The following is a 12,876-nucleotide window of genomic DNA, read 5'->3' as shown; positions in this document are numbered from 1 at the left end:
GGGAATCAGTTCAGGTCTGTACCACGTGTAAAACATTTGGGTTTCAGTGTTCTGTTGATTTGACAGCGGTGGTTTAAAAAAGATAAACTATAAAGTACTTGCATGCATATCAATATTACAATTTATATGATTAATTTATCTATAATAGACATTATCCTAAAAAATACGATAATTTCGATCCATGTACGATAATTTTACGCCCCAGCGGGGTTAGGCAGTAAAAAACAAAAACGAAACGAAAGCGACTGTCGTTCGATTGTGATTGGTTGAGAGACTGACGTCTGACGTCACGCGTTAAAACCGTAGGCAGTAACACGCACGAAAGACGAAAGACGAAGCGTCGACTATCGTCTATCGTTTTTCGACCAATTCCTTTGAAATTCTTAGGCAGTAACACGAAATGACATTTCCAATCGTTTTAAAAGCGACACGATCGTTCGTTTTTGAGACGATCGACAAAGGTGTCTCGTTTTGCCGCGAAGTCAACCGAATCAACTTTAGTTAAATATCTTAAACTATTATTAAATATTAAATAAAACTTCTAAGGTGAGAAATCAATTTGGTATTATGTTATAAATGATTTGTTAGTTGAATAAAGTAAACAATTTATGATTTGGCATATTATAGATATGTCTCGCATGTGGACCGCCTTGATGTTAGAAGCTGCAGATGCCGAAGCTAAAAAGATGTCTCGGCAGCGTATGCTTCTACAAAGATTAAAGAATCGCGAACGGTTACTCCAAAAAATTCCGGAGTGGCAGTTTAGAGCTCATTACAGGCTGAATAAGGAAGAGTTCCACTCGTTGTGTGACGAGCTCAGGCACAATACCAGTTTAAAAGGTTCGAAAACAACTTCACTGGAACTTAAGGTAAATTGATTTCTTATGATATATGTTTTTTTTAATATATGTGTGTTAAAAGGTGATTATGTATTTAATATGATTAATGTTAACTTTAGTCACTTTGAGTCTTATACTGACACAATTATTATATTTTAGGTGCTGACAGCATTGAACTTTTATGCCAGGGGTTCATATCAGAAAGGTGTTGCTAATGAGGTACATATGAATCAAAAAAGTGTAAGTCGGTGTATCAGAGAGGTGACAAAAGCTCTGAATGAGATTTCAAATAAATGGATACAATTCCCACAAACAACTAAAATTAAGCAAGGGTAGGGGTTACTATATATAACTTCCATCATTTTATTTTTATTACCTTGAGCACATACAACTACTTACAAATATTATTTTACAGATTTTATACTAAGTTTAATTTTCCTGGTGTAATTGGTGCCATTGATTGCACCCATGTGGCCATAGTTCGTCCAGCTGCAGATGTACTTTGTTTTTATAACAGAAAAGGCTTTCATTCTCTTAATGACGGTGACGTCACGTACGTCAGTGACAGCGGGTCACTGTAAACTTTATTGCGTTTAAAAAAATATTTTTGTCGTATTTTGCATCCTAAACTATATCGCGGAGTGAAGCACAGTGTAGTATAAACAAGTGGTATTGTTATCTAATCACGATTCGTCCAAGTTAACAACGAATGTGCTTGTAATATGTGTGAAAGTTTTTTTTGTCATACCTTATAACTTCGGCATAATTTTGAGCTCGGCAACAGTGATATTAAACCCAATGATTACATTCTAAAGTTTTCTAAAACCATTATTTTAGTGGCTTAGTGGCTTAAGGATAAAAATATTCAACTATATTTTCAACAACTTAAAACATTTTGTTTTAATATAAGTGGCGCCATCTATTGACTACAATGCCAAAGTGCCGTTCGTGTGGCAAATACGCGGCAAATGCGGACTGTATTCGCTGTTCCAAATGTTCAAATGCTTACTGTAGTGTTTGTGTCTATGGAATAGATACAATTCACTGTCTCATGTACCACACTGGAGGGGACAGCTGTCTCTGGGTAGTTGAGTGACGAACGCGGTACGAAGCGGACGTGCGCCTGCGCTCCAGTGTGGTAGTGGTGAGCCAGTGTCTGTCCTTAATCATCTTTAGGGACCCTATGGTCCTACAAATGGCGACGAGGTGAAAAAAAAAAAAAAAAAAAAACACAAAATAGAAAATTGGTAACTATGTCCGTATTTTGCGCCCTAAGTAATAAAATACTTGTGTGTAAATTAAAACATTGCAATCAAGATATTTAATTTTATGCCTAAAAGTAGAGTACAATTATTATAGATTTCATAATAGAAGAAAGATGACAATATGATATGGGGAACATTAGTTTACAGTATTATCCGATTTTATAAGTTGTATACGCGTAAAATAGTAATGATGATTTATTGCAAGCATGCGATATCACTTCCGCCGTATCTATTTATTATGATGAGTAGGAATATTTGTCTATTAAAGTTTAGTTCACAAAAATTTTAATTGTCAATAATATTTACAAATTATTACAGCTAACTGTAAAAAATTAATTGTAAAAAAAAGCGATTGAAATTATTGTAAATTATTATACCTTCGAGTACTTACAATATCAATCTTCATAAGTGTAAGGAACGTCAATAAAAGGCGGGGTCAACGGGTGGCCTGATTTATTTGTAAAGATGTTTTAAATCTGTTATATTAATCTACTCACTATTTGGTCATCAAATATTCTCTGTAACGAGACACATCAAATGCTACAATAAGTATCAACTGACATATTTATTTTGTTCAGAAATAATTATATTTCTGGCAAAGGTATTTGTGAATCTTCTTCAACGAACCGTTCTAGGATCTAAGACAGTGTCATACGAAATATGGGTCTTTTATCTATTAACTGCAACTAAGTATTTCACGTAAAATGACAGGTACAGGCCGTATTTTGACTAAAACTCATTTTAACTAAAACTAGCTTTTACCCGCGACTTTGTCCGCGCGGAATGAAGGGATAGAGAACGGGGTAAGAATAATCCTATGTCCGTTTCCTGGTTCTGAGCTGCCTGCCCACCAATTTTCAGTCAGGTCGATTCGGCCGTTCTTGAGTTGTAAATGGTGTGACTGATGCGACTTTCTTTTATACATATAGATAATACAGATATGTAGTGCTCTGGATTTCCATTAAATTGGAGATATATCTTCATCTATTTTGGATATCCATTAAATTGGATATATGAATGCGTAAATAGGTAAACCTAATAAGGTACCTTCGGAGTATTGAAAAGTATACATTTATAATTTGGGTTTCTATTAAATTAGAGATATTCTAAACTATTTTATTACATTGTACAAAATGAAATTCATTAGGTTGAATTTAATGTGTCTCGGACTTCTTTTAAATAAGAAGTATTAGTAAAAACAAAAGAACTTTCATTAAATTGAAGGTATTTTAGATTTTAGATTTAAATCGAACATTTTCAGTAGGAAGCAGCTGATATTGCAACGACTGCTAAAAAGAGAGGTACATTATTACAATAGCGAAGATAATTTGTTTGTTTACAACAAAAAAAGTATACGCTAAAACGAGAAAAAATGAAGAAAGAGATAGAATAATTGTGTTAGTGTAATTATGATTTTTGCGTATATTGAAAGATTGTTTTAAAATAAATCGAATGTCGTTGAAAATAAGTCAAAACATATTCTTACTAATTGACTATAACGATTTTATAGGTGATAAGAAAGATAGAAGACATCACCCGCAATCGGTTGTTTTCGTTATGTCGTGGTCGTGTGACGTACACTCTGTACACTGAGAGCAATTTAACTTTATTTAACATATAACATTAGATCCGACGATATATCATTAGATGCTAGAAGTTATCGATGGCATCTCAGTTGTATAGTTTGATGCGTTGAGATGTATCACTGGATTGGTTATATAGTTTATTTATCAATGTTACAATAAGTTCCCTCTGATGTTAAGAAGTTTTATTGATAAACCTATGTTAATAAATAAAAAAGTAGTTAATACTAAAGTCTGTTCGTGGGTCCTTAGCAAAAAAAATATATATATATATTACCAAATTATACGTAAAATTAAATGTTCAATTGTGGGAGCATGAGCAAATGAATATACGGGTGCAAATAGTAACAGATACATGTAAATACTGCACAAAAGTTTTGATTATTTTCTTTTGAATATTACCAGGTCTCACAGTTTAATAGAAAATTTGTGTTGTCTAAATTTAGTTAACTCTAATTCCGTGACGTCGGAATGTCGATAAAAAAAAAATGACTGAAAAGATAATTTGTCCATCATTGTCAGTGTAGTATACAAGTGTGTGTAACTAGTGCACGCTGTCATGTGTATTGTACAGGCAGTAGTACATCGGCCCAATCGTCTAAGTTTTATTTGAATTTAAAATATAACTAAACTATAGATAGGTTTAGCGTTCGCCCGTGATTTCGTAAGCGCAAAAAATATAGCCTAGGTTCTATTGATAGTCTCGACAAAATCGGTCCATGCGATTCGGAGATTATTCATATGGCCATTTGCCTGATTGTCCCTTATAATATAAAAAAAAAATTAACTTTAACTGTCAACTTTAACTTACGTTAAATTTTTATTAATTAACGGCTTTAACGATTAACGAAGTTACATTTTTATTTAACGAATTAAAGATTAACGAAGTTAACTTTTGCTTATCTGTGCCCACCTGTGACCAGGACCATAACAGGTTCACAAATTATTAACATCCTGAAGGAACTCTTTAGTCGACTGGGCTATCCACATTCAATCACTGCAGATAATGGCCAGCAGTTTGTAAATGAAGAGTTTAAAACTTTTTGTGAAGATTGCAACATTAAACTTTTAGTACTGTTCCATATTGGCCGCAAATGAATGGGGAAGTTGAGCTTCAAAATAAAGATATCTTAAAGTGCCTTAGAATAAGTGCAAGCGAAAAAAGAAACACGAATATAAGAGAAACATTATATTAGTATTTTATGATGTATAACTGTACTCCTCACTCAGTAACAGGAAAGACCCCTTTAGAACTTTTCTTTAAATGAAAGAATTGGGATAAGATTCGATGCTACATGATATTATTATTATTATTATTCGGGTTAGTTTCGACATACAACATTTTTCAATTATTTAATTCAATACTTAATTTTGACATTAAGCTTGAGTGTTGTTGATACGCCGGCTTGATAATACATCATGGCGTCGGCCGGAACGCTGAGTGATTAGTGAATTGATACATACTTAAACCAATGATCTTATGACTTATGATAACATTGATACTTAGTAAAGAAACAACTGCAATTCAAAAAAAGAAAAGGAAATGGATTAGCTAAGTGTACATTTGATTAACACATAATTATCGTGATTAAGTAGTAAATACTTTATTGGCATGGCCGTTTGTTTTATATGAAATTTATGCATAATAATGCATATTATTATGCAAAATAATGAAAAAAATTTAGATTTCAACTTAATTTAAGGTTAATCTATATACTTTTCTTCGTACTATTCATGGCGATCATAGTATATCTTCAAGGGGAGTTCATTGCAGCCACTGATAGTGACAATGACTCACACTTTTGTTGTTTTGTTTTGTATTTTCTGTACTACAAAATATATCTAAATTATACGTAAAATGTTGTTAGAAACAAGACCTACCGTTCTCCTATATCAGTTGTTAATTATTGCAGATATCCATTAAGTTGGTTGTACAGTCACATGCACGGAAATGTAAACATTGTTCTTGTTATGACGACATGACTTCTGATGACGTTGTTCGATGAGTACATCATTTAATCAGATGATGTAAATTTCTTTTAATTTAATTAATTTTTATGACTACCATTAGGTTTAGGTTTAAAGATCTTTATTTCTCATTAAAAAAAAAAGGAGTAGATATGTTCGGAACCGTACCGCCGTGCGTAAACAACTTCTGTAAATCCGTACTCGTAATTTTATTAAAAAAAAAATAGTTATGAGTAATTGCACTTATTTAAAGTAATAGTTATAGTTTTTCTGTGCGTTGTAAGGAAGGTGTAAGTTTAAAGCGTTTGCTATAAACAAATGTTTTGTGAAGTTTTTAAATGTTATTAAACTATGCTGAACAATTATTGATATACCCGAAAAATAAATATGTATATCATACAGGCTTGCGGGTTAATACGTAATATAGATACAGAATACAGGATCAATATAAAGCAAAATAAACCTTAACACAACTATAGAAGAGAATCTAACTTGACAGAAATGACAAAGTTATATATGTAGAAAATATTGAGAGATTATTACAGTTCAGCGATGATATATGATTTAAGTTTATTTTTGAAAACATTAATACTATTACAATTCTTTATCTCGTCTGACAGTTGTTAAACATTTGAACGCCTTCGAACGAAATAGTTTTATTCCATAGATAGTTCGCGGAGTAATAGATTTAATTTGTGTTTGTTACGTCAGTTATGTTTGTTATCTCTTTTTTCGAGTTTAATGTTAGACTTAATGTTTTTATTTGTTATGTTCATTATGAGAGTACAAGTCCTAAATTTAAACATTTGAGTGACATTAAGTAATTTTGTTTGTTATAAAGTTCATTAGTTGGAGTTCGGTAATCAAAAAATTAAATTGGTGGTAATGATTTTCAGTAGATGTGAATACATTAAATTGGATTAATACAGTGTCAATGAACACAGAGAATTCCATTCAATTGGAATTGAGGTTACCATTAAATTGGAAACACTTAGGTTACCATTAAATTGGAAACACTTAGGTTACCATTAAATTGGAAACAGTTAGGTTACTATTAAATTAGAAACACTTAGATTACCATTTAATTGGAAACAGTTAGGTTACCATTAAATTGGAAACACTTAGATTACCATTAAATTGGAAACACTTAGATTACCATTAAATTGGAAACACTTAGATTACCATTTAATTGGAAACACTTAGATTACCATTAAATTGGAAACAGTTAGGTTACCATTAAATTGGAAACAGTTAGGTTACCATTAAATTGGAAACACTTAGGTTACCATTAAATTGGAAACACTTAGATTACTATTAAATTGGAAACAGTTAGGTAACCATTAAATTGGAAACACTTAGATTACCATTTAATTGGAAACAGTTAGGTTACCATTAAATTGGAAACACTTAGATTACCATTAAATTGGAAACAGTTAGGTTACCATTAAATTGGAAACACTTAGATTACCATTAAATTGGAAACACTTAGATTACCATTAAATTGGAAACACTTAGATTACCATTTAATTGGAAACACTTAGATTACCATTAAATTGGAAACAGTTAGGTAACCATTAAATTGGAAACACTTAGATTACCATTAAATTGGAAACACTTAGATTACCATTAAATTGGAAACACTTAGATTACCATTTAATTGGAAACAGTTAGGTTACCATTAAATTGGAAACAGTTAGGTTACCATTAAATTGGAAACACTTAGGTTACCATTAAATTGGAAACACTTAGATTACCATTAAATTGGAAACAGTTAGGTTACCATTAAATTGGAAACACTTCGGTTACCATTAAATTGGAAACACTTCGGTTACCATTAAATTGGAAACACTTCGGTTACCATTAAATTGGAAACACTTCGGTTACCATTAAATTGGAAACACTTCGGTTACCATTAAATTGGAAACACTTAGGTTACCATTAAATTGTAAACACTTCGGTTACCATTAAATTGGAACACTTCTATTGCTGACTACAGAGAATTCCATTCAATTGGAATTGAGGTTGCCCCAGAGGACTCGAAATTTATGTTAAAGAATTAGATAGGACAAACAAACTTGCAAGTACATTTATCTCTACGCCTCATGTAGTCGGAAAAACTACATGTCACGGTAAGGAATGAAGAAACTGGACAAATACTAAGAATGAACGTTACACATCTAAAAAGAGTGGAAGGGGAATGGAAATGTAATGGAAATTTAAATGAAGATACATCAAACATTAATGAATGAAACAATCTGGTTGGAAATTATTAATTTATAATTACAGTAAAAAATATATATAAGATGTTGATTGAGTTGAAAATAATAATAAAATAAAACTTGTTAACAAGGAAGGGATGTAGTGTTTGTGTCTATGGAATAGATACAATTCACTGTCTCATGTACCACACTGGAGGGGACAGCTGTCTCTGGGTAGTTGAGTGACGAACGCGGTACGAAGCGGACGTGCGCCTGCGCTCCAGTGTGGTAGTGGTGAGCCAGTGTCTGTCCTTAATCATCTTTAGGGACCCTATGGTCCTACACTTACCACCGCGCCTGCTGCGCAGTGCCTGTTGGGCCTAGCCCAATAAGGTTTACGTGCCAGGGCTGCAAAGCTAAGCCTGCTGACAACGTCTCGTCAGAAAGTTCAAGCCCTGGTGACGACACAATGGCCCCTGGTAAGGGTGAGCCTGATCATACCCGTATGCTTTACGAACTCATCCAAGAGGTGAAGGGACTTAGAAGCGACCTCAAGGATACAAGAAGTGAGATACAGCAATTTAAGGCAGATTTGCAGGCATGCTGCAGCCGGATAACTTTAGTCGAACAAAGAGTTATCGAAGTCGAGAAAAAAATCGACACAAAATCATCCGACAACGTCCACCTTGAAAATATGATAGCGGACCTGAAAGTACAACTAGACGAACGTGATCAAGAGTTGTTGCTAAATGACGTGGAAATAGCGGGACTGCCAGAGGAGAGAAGCGAGAACGCACTCCATCTTGCCAGCGTTGTGGCCGTAAAGTTGGGGCTGACGCTGGAGGAGCGTGATATCGTGCACGCGGAACGACGGGGCGCCGTGCGGCGCAACCGCAGCGACGGGGAGGGTGCGCCGCAGCAACCGCGACCGTTGGTCGTGCGACTGGCGCGTCGCGCTCAGCGCGACGCCATGCTACGCGCAGCGCGTGTCCGTCGCGGCCTCTCCACGTCCGACATGAACCTGCCTGGGGCGTCGAGGAAGGTTTACGTCAATGAACGCCTCACCCGGAACAACCGGCAGCTGTTTGGTAAGGCGCGAGAAGCGGCTTCCCGTGTACAATGGAAGTAAGTGTGGACGAAAGGTGGACTGGTATTTACAAGGAAGGATGACGGTAAGGCTGTTGAGCGTATTCGTACTGAACAAGATATAAATAAAATTTTTGTTTAATGGTTGGTTGGGCTACACGCAACGCTAGAATAAATTCTATCTGTATACTTTATATCTATTATGTATTACTTCATTTTCATTACAAATATACTAACTTGGATTTTATCACAAGTCAAATCGAGTGCGGTTATTACACTCCATTCAATATTTTTTGCTATAATTTAATAATATTCAAACACTTAGATTGCATATCGCTTATAATAGAGTTATTTTTTCTAAAGTACTATTTAAATCACCTTTTCAATTACCATTTGTTAAAATTAAATAGCTTGCGTGCCGCAGACTTACCCACAATAACTTTTAGTCCGTTCTCGTTTACATTTTTTTTTCTATACTTTTATTTTCTTATTTTACTATTATTACAAATATTTTGTTCATGTTGGATAGTAGTAAAACATCATTCTATTTACTACGATATATTGTATTACAATTTTATACAAACATTATTAAACAGCCAGTGTCTCAATGATCCAGTCATACTTCTGTATTGTTCGCTCTTTTCTTATTTTCATATCAATACAAGGTTGTTTCTTAATTTACGAAGATGCTATAGTCTTTACTATTGTGGTATTATGGTAAAATATTTTTGTAGTTATCACATAATACTATTAAATAATGTGTGTACATACGGGTTATTTAAATCCATACTTTATCGGCTTTTCTTTTTTAATTTATATTCTACTGATTTTATAAAGATTGTAGTTTTGACTTTAATCTTACTGTTGTGCTATCATAGTTTATGTTTTTGTTGCAATTCTGTCCGTTGGGGTCCTTGTTATTTTGAACTTGATTGTCTGAAGTGTAATATAATATATATGTATATGTATTTGTATTGTTTGTATTATATATATGCAAGTACTTATGTAAATGTGCAAGTAGACAAACAACTTCATTATACTATGATATTTCAATTATTAATTTTAACGGAACCTTACAAAAAATTTCTTTTAATATAGCTTCATTGATATTCTCGTTTAATACCTATTATTTCAAACTTATTATGAGCAAATATATTCACCGGCCTTAAGTCATTTTTAAAGATAGGTTTTCTCAACGTTGGCTCACTGAATACCTATTGCGAAGAATTTGTCGCGGTTGTGGAGCGCCATGCCATTGATGTGATGGCTGTGGGCGAGACGTGGCTACGTGCAGGCGAGGAGGGCAGCGCCCCTCGTCCCGCTGGCTATCGGCTGTTGCACGCACCGCGCCCGCGAAACGTGCGTGGTGGCCGGGGCGGTGGTGTCGACTTTTACGTAAAGCGTGGTATAAACGCCCGCGTCTTCTCTCACCCCATTGAAGAATCGCGCATTTTTGTTGAACAAATGTGGTTAACGTTTAAAATGGACAACAAGATGCTCGCTATTGGTACCGCTTATCGTCCACCGTGGCTTGACGTCGACTCATTTTTTGACGCGGTCACTTTATCCATAAACTCTTTAGCTTTTTGTGAAAATATGATCCTACTAGGAGATTTCAACATCGACATGTTACACTCAAACGATGTAAAAGTTAATAAGTTTAACACTTTTCTGTCTAGCTTGAACTTAGTGCAATTGATCACATCCCCCACTCACTTCACAGATCACAGCCAAACATTAATAGATGGTATTTGTACCGATTTGAGAACGCGACGTATTGAGGTGGAACCTGTTGCGCCTTTGAGCAATCATGCTTTGTTAATTTGCGAACTGCACAGTGAAAGACTTAAATTACATCCAAGGAGAATCAGATATAGGCCGCTAAAAGATATACCTGTAGACATTTTTAATTCATCTCTAGAATCAATAAATTGGAACGATATAATCTCCGTGCCAGACATAAACCTTAAAGTGCACCTCTTTAACTCATACGTTATATGTTTATTTGATATATTTGCCCCGTCAAATACTATTGTGACTAAAGCGCAAAATCCGCCTTGGATAACACATACAATTAAAGTTATGATGAGACTTAGGAATTTAGCCCACAAGCGGTATTTAAAAACTAAACTAGATTCACATAAATCATATTACAAAACACTAAAAAACTTAGTTGTTAGTGCTATTCATAGCGAAAAAAAAGCATTTTTTGATTTTAACATAAATAATAATTTGAAAAACCCAAAGATGTTATGGAACAATTTGAAGTCGACGGTTCTACCTCCTAAATAAGATACCTACTTACCAGCACATCTTGCATACCCTGACAAAATAAACAATCATTTTTTAAATATACCAGGGATCCCATGTGTTGACCAATCAACTCTTCGCTTCTTTGACACACATCTCTATACTAATAATACAAGTTTTTCACTTCAACCTGTTAATGAGCTAATGATATCTAAAATTATTTCTAACCTTAAATCGAATGCGGAGGGCACCGATGGTATTTCACTTAAAATGTTGATTATGACGTTACCTCAATCTCTAACTGCAATAACCTCTATTGTCAACTGCTCAATAACAACATCCAGCTTCCCAGAAATCTGGAAGACCGCCATAGTCCGACCTCTACCAAAAAAACCTAACCCCCAGGAACTTAAAGATCTTCGCCCGATCAGTGTATTACCCTGTATTTCAAAAATTGTTGAGAAAGTTGTCAAACTCCAATTAGTTGAGTACTTAGAAACTATCAATGTACTACCCGAATTCCAGTCTGGGTTTAGAAAAGGTCATAGCACAACCACAGCTCTTTTAGATGTCACTGACAACATTATCACCGCTCAGGACGACGGCATGTGCACATTGTTAGTGCTTCTAGATTTCTCACGGGCATTTGATTGTATAGATATATCACTACTTCTCTCTAAGATGTCGTATTACGGGTTCGAACCGAATACGGTAAAATGGTTCCAAAGTTTCCTCACAGGTCGTGGTCAGTGTGTCGAAGTGGCTAGAGACGACGGTCGCACATGGCGTTCAGATTATCGCCCCCTTACAAGAGGAACCCCCCAGGGAACTATCCTATCTCCTATTCTCTTTATTTTATATACTGCTGATATAATAAAGTGCATACAAAATTGCAAATATCATTTATACGCTGACGATTAACAGATATACATCTCATTTAAAAGTAGTGAATTGGACTCTGCTATAAAATCTCTTAATGAAGACCTTGAAAGGTTACAAAATTGGTCCATAAACAACAGTCTTATTCTAAATCCCGGCAAGACGAAGTACATAATTTTCGGATCCAAGTATCAAATTAACAGTATACCGACTGATTGCCAGGTAAGATTAGGAAATGAGATTGTTGAGCGTGTTTATGAAGCTCGAAATTTAGGATTAGAGCTAGACCAATACCTACGGTACGAAAGTTACATATCTAAAATCGTACGCAACTGTTTCTATAGATTAAAATTACTGTACAAAATTCGGGGATATGTAAATGAACGCCTTCGTAAACAGTTGGTGGACACGCTGGTGTTGTCAAAACTAAATTATACAGATGTAGTTTATGGGCCGCGTTTATATGCTAGGACTGAAAAGATAATACAGAGGGTTCAAAACGCATGTGCCCGTTTCTGTTTTAATGTGCCGCCACGTAGTCACGTAACGCCGTTTTTCAATGAAAACAATATTTTAAAGATCGGTTACCGTAGGAAAATGCATCTAGCTTGTCTTCTTTTTGATATAATTAATTTACAGTCACCTAGTTACCTATTTTGTAAGCTTGAGTGGTCTAAAGGTAGCCGTCCCAAACAAAGACAGGGGTCTTTGCAACTATGCACAAAGCGACATAAGTCTGCCGCATTTCGAGGTAGTTTTCGATACGCTGCCACGAGATGTTGGAATAATATCCCGCCACCTATTAAGA

At 34.7% G+C, this 12,876-nt stretch overlaps 1 pseudogene; it reads left to right on the top strand.

The window, feature by feature from the left end:
* The first annotated feature begins 203 nt into the window (after positions 1-203).
* Positions 204-9,323, top strand: LOC123722889 (annotated as a pseudogene).
* The last annotated feature ends 3,553 nt before the right edge of the window (positions 9,324-12,876 follow it).

Source organism: Papilio machaon, chromosome W, assembly GCF_912999745.1.
Source record: "Papilio machaon chromosome W, ilPapMach1.1, whole genome shotgun sequence".
Taxonomy (NCBI): domain Eukaryota; kingdom Metazoa; phylum Arthropoda; class Insecta; order Lepidoptera; family Papilionidae; genus Papilio; species Papilio machaon.
Note: the sequence above shows the minus strand (reverse complement) of the source record. Positions and strands in the feature narration are given on the sequence as shown.